The sequence below is a fragment of the Papaver somniferum genome, unplaced genomic scaffold (assembly GCF_003573695.1).
Source record: "Papaver somniferum cultivar HN1 unplaced genomic scaffold, ASM357369v1 unplaced-scaffold_137, whole genome shotgun sequence".
Classification (NCBI taxonomy): domain Eukaryota; kingdom Viridiplantae; phylum Streptophyta; class Magnoliopsida; order Ranunculales; family Papaveraceae; genus Papaver; species Papaver somniferum.
Genome location: NW_020622934.1, coordinates 21,261,974 through 21,270,333, shown reverse-complemented (window position 1 = coordinate 21,270,333; position 8,360 = coordinate 21,261,974). Strand labels below are relative to the sequence as shown.

Sequence of the window (8,360 nt, the reverse complement as noted above, 5' to 3'; positions counted from 1 at the left end):
TCATGATGGCCAGTAATGGTGTTAAGCGGAGTAAAGTTGTTCATCGGGTTTGTTAAGAGGGGAGACAATATCTTTTATCAAGTCAAGAGATATGAAGGCTGAACATTATCCCTATCAAATTTTCTGGTTGATTTAAGTTTAATTGATAAGTCATTTCCAAGTTAAATCCTTGAAGAGTTGTGCAGACGACGAATGTGCTAAAGTGTATACTGCTGAGTACACTAGTCTCCGTAAACTATCGATATTGTACCATATTCTTGATTAACTAATTTTTATCACTAACCTTGGTTGTAAGTATAAGTTAATCAGGTGAATGTCTAGGTACAAAGATGAGGCGATAGATGTGGAACTAGAACACTAGATTTTGCGAATCGAAGTTCTTTTCTACATCAACAAAAACATCTGCGACGGTACAAGTATTACGCAGAAATTCATCTTCTCCTATATCATGCAAAGGTATAGTGGAATTCACGTCAGGTACTCACCCATCTAGAAAGATGCTTTTAGTTGCATGTTTATTTTGAGTTATATAATCTCTTCATGGAGTAAGAATTGATGAATTATGGTAAACAGTCCTAAGATAGTTCGTCTATGTGACTGTCATTGAGAAGATATTTAGGTTCTCACCTTTATAATGATACTTTAGAAGAAGAACATTATATGCTGAGAATTTCAAATAAGGGAGATGAGGGTCGGTTTATCTCGTTGATTTGATGTTTTAGTCGCCATATTGAACTTCCTGAAGGTAAGAAATAAGCTCAAATAATAAGGCAATTACTAAATTGTGGGGGACCTTTAGCTTATTTGGACAAGTTTGGTGGATATATATCTGTAGGTAGGCTTTGTTGAACATTTTGGTACATGTTTACAAATTCTACTCGCCTTAGCCAAGAGATGTTGAGTTTGTGGAAAAAACATTTTTTGTGGATCTTGTTCCATAAGAAAAAATCAATACAATCCCCTTGACATATTTTACTCGATGCACCGCAGTGCTTATAACATACATAATGTTAATTAATTTGTTTGTGACCAAGCTTGTCAAGAATTCACCATAGGTGGAGGGGCTGAGATCTGTGATCTTCCAATCCATATTCGTCAACTGTGAGAGTTCGCAGAGATATGTGATTATGGACCATTTCAGGCAGCGGTGATCTAGAGAAAAGAAGTAATCAGATATTACTTTGGCTTGTTTTCACAATTCAGTAAGTTACATTACTATATGCGTTAATTGGGTGTAACTGTGTAATGATACAACGTAGTCGTTGTGGTGGCATCCTTAAAATGTTGATCAAGATGTGAGTCAAACTACTAAGAAAACATGAAGTGTACCTGATACAACCGGCTTGTATATATATGTTAGTCAATATTGCATATATTTCTGTATTCCATTGTTATATATATTTTACAACCATTAACAAATCTCAGATGTTGAAGATTTGGCAGGAAACTAATATGCGGTTGAAGTGATCTAAAGGATCAGTAGGTAACCAAAATAAATTTTGAGGATATAGTTTCTGTCTAACGTGTTTAGTATGTGTTGTAAAACAGATTTGCATATCCTCGTTTACCCTGGGAAATCACAGGGATGCTCTGACTAAAGGATCAGAGATTGGAATGCATGAGTATATCAGATGTATACAAATACCATTGTATCGTGTCTCAAGAGAAGTATTGGGATGATCTGATTAAAGACTTGCCATACTTGAGGTACATCTTAAATTGTGTATGTAATACATAATGTACTGACCTTAAGAGATGTTGTTGTTTCAGGCCATGTAAAAATCTTAGGCCATGTGTGTATCCTCTTAAGGAGTGTTTGTCTAAGGAAGTCCTTAAAACAGACAAGATGAACTTGTATATTGAAGAAATCAAAGTTCGTATGCTTTAATTCAAGCATAAGAGGAAGACGAATGATTACTAAGATGCTTCTTAGAAGATATTCCTCTATGACCGAAGCCTGTGGCCATCATTGCAGAAACTCAATTGACTATGTGAGTCTAAAGTAAATGAGCAATGACAAAGTATAGACATACTCGGAGAAGGCTAATTCGGTAAGACAACTATACTCTTTAATGAAGTAATTTTAGTTGGTTCGTAAAGTCAAAGAGAGGTCTCAGTAGACATGTAAAGTCAAAAGAGAACCTCACAGACTTAGGGAAGTCAACAGAAAAATTAGTGGTCCTTTGACGAAAGGATTTTCTAAAGAGATAGTTCGTAATTATACATCGAGGGGGATGAGACTTAAGCTCATATAAAATAAACTTGCCATGAAGGATACTCAACCTTTCTTACTGGAGATCCCAAGATCAAGGTTTCGAATGAGACAACTAACTTAGGGAGGGTAAAGGTAAACACTATCAGAGAATTATATTCTCTGTCCCTTTCCTATGGTGTAGATGTGATAGTGTGACTGCATGTGAAGGATGACTTTTAATAAGTCTTAATGAGTTCCATAGTTTCAATTTAAGATTGAAGTGGGGTGTAGCAGTGAACACTCTTAATGGAACTCACCTATCTGAATGAGGAAGTGGGTCGCTTCTTATGAGAATATGAGCTGATTCTCTAGAGCATTCTGAGAAACAAGACGTCCAGGGCCAAAATGGACACAACGGCGGAGCTTGGCAGCAACCTTGGAGATATCATGCGTGGTTGTTATCGCGAATTACACCAAATGTTAGACGGTTCAAGACCTTATGGACACTGGCTAATAAGTAGTTCAGGTAACCTCTCACTAAGCAAAGGTTCAAGACCTCATGGACACCTATGCATATTCATGATATTTCTTATTTTCCGTGTTTTATCGTATTTTCATTCATGTGGGGGATTGTTGGAAAAAATACAGTTTTATGTGAATAAAAATTACCAATAAAATGGTTTTTCCAAAAATAAAAAACACCTTCCAAATTTATCTCTTAGTTTTTTACGGGATAAGTTTACCTTATATATTTTGGATTTGGGTTAGGGTTTAATGTGATGTGAACTTTTCTTCTCTTGTCGTGCGTGTAGAGAACTTCTTCTTCCTTCTATGTTTGATACGAGGTTTTAAGTGCTAACGATTTGTGAGTTTTCCGCTGCCAAGTTCTAGAAGGACAAGTTTGAATGTGCTATTCAAGCTTGTTAAGATTGTTGTATCTTGGAGGCAGATGTACCCGTAGGGCTATATCATCATCTTTTTCAGAGTGTAGCCGGGCATTCTTGTCTTAAGGACAGTATGTTGAACATGCGCCTCAATCTACCATTACCGTTTTCTTGTTTCCATGGTGTTTAGCAGGATGTTCAAGACATTAACAGTTGACTAAGGAGAAGACACAAAAAATCAGATAAGTGCCTCTTATATTATTTAGTTGTTTGATTAGTTTTTAATTGTTATTCCCCAACAAGAAGAAATTTTTGTCGGCTCAATTTTTTGTTATTCTAAAGCAGATTCGAGCCTAGAGAACAAGTGTGATGAAGATCGTAGTGAATCTAAGTGAAACATATGTTCGAAATTGGTAATAAATTCATTTGATTTATTGATAACTACAAGACCCAACTAATTATTTCGAGTAATTATGTACCTGATATTTGATACCCATTTTAGGTTACAAACTTACAATACTCAATTTCATTAGTATAGCTGAAATTTGGATTTCATCATCAGTTGTTCGACAAAATTTCTAGGACTTAAATGTGAGTTTGTGAGGTTGTGATTCGTTAGAAATAACCACACTGTTGTGCAATCAGAGCACAACAGATCCGGATGCCCAAGTGAAAGAAAATTTAGTCTGCATTTCTCTCATGAATATGAAATTTTTTATTGCCTTGATGAATTGTTAGTCAACCACAATTCAGTTAGAAAATGATAATATTCTGGGTAGGCAAACCTCAAGTTCAGTTTAACATTTCAAGTATGTACAGTGAGATTCCACTACCACCACTGCCGCACTGCTTCAGCTATCTTCAGAGACGCTAACTATTGCCCATGGATCAGATGTATATCATGTATTCCAGTGACAACTTTATCCCTACATGTTAAATGTGATGAAATTCGACAAAAGTGAAACATGTTTTTTTATTGTTATACAGTACTAGGCCAATGGGTAGTTAGTTGGATGTGTTTCTGTGGGAATTACCAACAGTTGGTGGTATTGATCTAGGTGTAATGCATCCATGTTGTTGAGAAAACTATCGGAGCAAATGTTGTTCACGAAACATGTTTTCACTTTTATAAGCTAATTTGATATGGATATGCTCACATGTATAATACTCTTCCAGTAATTTGGCATCACTCTCATCTACCATGTTTTATGTAAATGGGTCGTTGACAGTAAATATTAGTAACTTTTTTGACATCCCTGTCACTTATCTAGGTTTAATAAGATAAATTTTGTCTATCTACAGAGCCGGATGTAGTTATGTATTTAAAGAAGAGAAGCAGAAGCTGAACTTGGAACTTTCAAGTTTGAGGTAAGCATTGTGTTTGTCATCTTTGATTTCCTATCTTTGTTCCCCTCGCAAAGATGGAGGTATAGTATATGTAGGGTAGAAATCGGTTTTGCACTCAAAGAAAGCAAATTGGTATTTTTGTGTAGCTTCAGATATAGCTGTAGCCTTATCACAGTGGCTAGATAACATGAGTATGTGTGTACCATAATACAGGTCATGTTAGGCATGATGTTGAATGCCACAACGCACATATATAGGAAAAACTTAAGACCAAGTTCCTTAGTGGGAAGTAAATGTTTTTGTCAAACTTCAAGTTTGAATTTCTTCTTTGCTGAAAATTGTGGACGAAATGTCCTCTGAGCAAGTTTATATCAGAATTTTAATGTGGACAGGGTTCGTTTTTTCTCGGACGGAGGTTTAAGTCCTCTTTGGCCAGTATTTTCATATCTATGTATTCATTGGCAAATTACATATTTAATGTGATTTTATGCTCAGTGGGATCAGTATTTTTGCTGCTATACTGTTTCGGTGCTTCCATATATACACTGACATATAAATTCCTCTTTCCCTAATTGCTTTGCTAATCAAATTTTTGGAATTGGAGCGCAATCAGGCTTCTATTATTGACCTCTGCAGAAGCCCCCGATTAATTGAACGTCAAAAATCATTATTAAATCCACAGAACCAAATGTTGTGCCGCTATCCAAGTATTGCGGCAATAGCATCTCTGAAATTCGTCACTGAAATTTTGCAATCTTATACCAGCAATAGAAGAGAGCATCCAGACTGTTAGTTTGAAGCTTCGTAGAAACCCATGATTCGCAAAGCAACACCGAAGTCAAGATTTGTTACGCGTACAAAGTGAAACAAGGAAGCTTTACCCTTAAGGACAGTTTTGTTGCTTTTTTCGCAGTACTCTTAAGAAGGAACGCCCACGAAAAACGTTGTACTTTCTCCGTTCTTTTTTAATAGGCTAGTTTCTATAAATAAATGTTTCAAAAAACTAGGCTGGTTTCCTAATTGGGAAAGTCAAATGTTACTTTAATTTTTTGGGACCACTTTTCTCTTAACTTCTTTTGATGACAAGTGTCATGTGGACCATTTCACTTTACTTCTTTTGCTGACAAATGTTGTGGGACCATTTCACTTCACTTCTTTTATTGACAAGTGTCATGAGGACCACTTTCAATGATTAGTTCTCTTAATTTCCTTAAATTTCTATAAAAACAAAACCAGCCTATTAAAAAGGAACGGAGGGGGTATATAACTAAGTCTTTCGGTCTTCAAAAACTTGCAGTATATTATTTATCATTATAGTATGACATAATGCACACAATGTACATTTTTTGTATGTATGATTATTTTGATTGAAATGTTATTCAAGAAAAGGCTTGATTTTTTGTAGTTAGAGATTATGGCAGAAGCGTGACGAAAAGAAAGATTGTGAGAGAATCTTAAATAATAAAAAAAAAAGGTGACAGTTTTTCGTAACAAAAGCATGACTAGAACAAAGAATAGAAGGAGAAATTATGAGAAAGAGAGCAACAATAGTAAGTTAAAATCCTATGAGTTGTAACATCACAACAGCGGAAAGTTGTGATGAGAAGTAATCACCAAGAGGTGACGAGAAAGAGAACAACAATAGTAGGTTAAAATCCTATGAGTTGTAACATCACAACAACGGAAAGTTGTGATGAGAAGTAATCACCAAGAGGTGATGAGAAAGAGAAAAACAATAGTAGGTTAAAATCCTATGAGTTGTAGAGAACATCACAACAACGGAAAGTTGTGATGAGAAAAAGAACAACAAAAATAGGTGAAAATCCTATGAGTTGTCTAAAGAGTACAAAAAGTATTCTACCGAAACGTCCCTAAATTACGAAGATGGGACCGCAATTTCCAAAAACTATGAAGATGGGACCGAAATGTCCTAAATCTACAGAGACGAGGACCGAAACGTCCTTAAACTACGATGAGGACCGAAATTGGCAGAATTTTTAACAAAAATATTAGGAAAGCTGAGTTTAAATTTCTTTTGTCCAAGATGGGCATTGGTGATCTACATGTTCCATCTTGAGGGAGGGTATTAGGAAATAATATAGGAGAGTCTATATTTAGAAGATTCGGAGTTTAACTTGTGGGAGTTATATTAGGAATTGAATGTCTTGAGAACCAAGTCTTGTGTCTTGAGTACCAAGTCTTGCGATTGTATAAATAGCTTGAAGAATTAATGAGAAATACACCAAGATTATTATCAATGTAATCTTTTATGCTGCCGCGTTTATGCTCTCCTCTCTCTTGCTCGATCCTTAACGGTAATGACTACCAAACAGTTCAGAAGAGCATAAAAGATACTCCCTCCGTTCCTTTTTAATAGGCTGGTTTTGTTTTTAGATAAATTTAAGGAAATTAAGAGAACTAATCATTAAAAGTGGTCCTCATGACACTTGTCAATTAAAGAAGTGAAGTGAAATGGTCCCCATGACACCTGTCAGCAAAAGAAGTAAGTGAAATGCTCCACATGACACTTGTCATCAAAAGAAGTTGAGAAAAAAGTGGTCCTAAAAAATTAAAGTAACATTTGACTTTCCCAATTAAGAAATCAGCCTATTTTTTTGAAACATTTATTTATAGAAACCAGCCTATTAAAAAGGAACAAACGAAGTAATAATCGACATGTACACCATACGAGGAATTTTACATATTTAATTGGTGAGCCAGAGTTTACACGTTGATTTGAGTAATTTGATAAATGTATCGGCCCATGGTTAACTGGGGACGGAAATATCATTTTGCCTTGAATGTTGTAATTATTTTTGGTACCACTTTGATCATAAATAAACCTCCAAAAAAATTCACCCGTTTTCGCGTAGCTCCACCATCTCCGTCCCAATCCAATTCCCCTTAGCATGTGAGTCATGCCCCAAAAGTTAAATAAAGTCACGCCTCCAACAACGAGTCATTGGAGTTCTATAAACGAACTTATTGTTTGTTTCTAGGGCAATGAGAAAAACCGACCTTAGCTCAGTTGGTAGAGCGGAGGACTGTAGTTGTAGCAGATAATCCTTAGGTCACTGGTTCGAATCCGGTAGGTCGGAAAGATTTTTTTTTTGTTTTTTTGCTTTTTTGATCCAGATTTCCTCGTGTTTGTGTCTGTTACTCGGCGTCAATTTAAGTTATGCCTCTGGCCTCAAAACAGACAACTGAAGCATCAACGTCAAGCGCAATAGAAAATTCTATCTTGACATCCTTGCAAGGCTACCAGTGAAATCCTTTTTTACATGCAAGTGTGTTTGCAAATTTTGGTTTCAAATCATTTCTACTGATCGTAGTTTTGTTCAGATCATATGCTATACAAAGAAACAGCATTTGTCTCAAGTTTAATGATATTACTACAAGAGAACTAACTGGCGGTGAATCTAATGAAGAGAGCCTACTTCTTTGTTCGTATACCTTGATATGTCTAAACAAAAATCTTATCACTCCAAATCGTACAATTACAAATAAATGGTTTAGTAAAAAAAAAAAAAACTAATCACGACCTAGAATGAATTCATCGTCTATGTAGTTTAATATTCATTGTTGTTACTGGCATTGACCCTGCTTTTAAGTCAGCAATGTCTCAACGCTTAAGTGCTGGTGCTACAAGTGTATAGTTCTCTACTGCATCATCATCCCTGACATTTATACATTGTTGCAAATACTCGAGTTTTGGTTTTTGGTTCATGTTATTGAGTGGAGAGGACGAGAAAGTGTTTGTCAAGGTTGTCGTCTTCATTTTAAAGACAATCTTAATTGTATTTGGCCAATAGCAGACTTCAGTGTTTATCTATGACTTCTTGGTTCAGGGCTGGTGGAGCAAGAGCTGTTGAGGCCATAGTCCATGATCTCTTCCCTGAACTTGTTTCATTAGGTCGACTTATGCTGATTGAGTG

At 35.8% G+C, this 8,360-nt stretch overlaps 1 non-coding gene across 1 annotated transcript; it reads left to right on the top strand.

Moving 5' to 3' along the window:
- Nucleotides 1-7,438: 7,438 nt before the first annotated feature.
- TRNAY-GUA lies at nt 7,439-7,523 on the top strand. The gene is given in 2 exon segments: nt 7,439-7,475; nt 7,488-7,523. It is a non-coding gene; the product is annotated as a tRNA-Tyr (tRNA).
- Nucleotides 7,524-8,360: the final 837 nt, after the last annotated feature.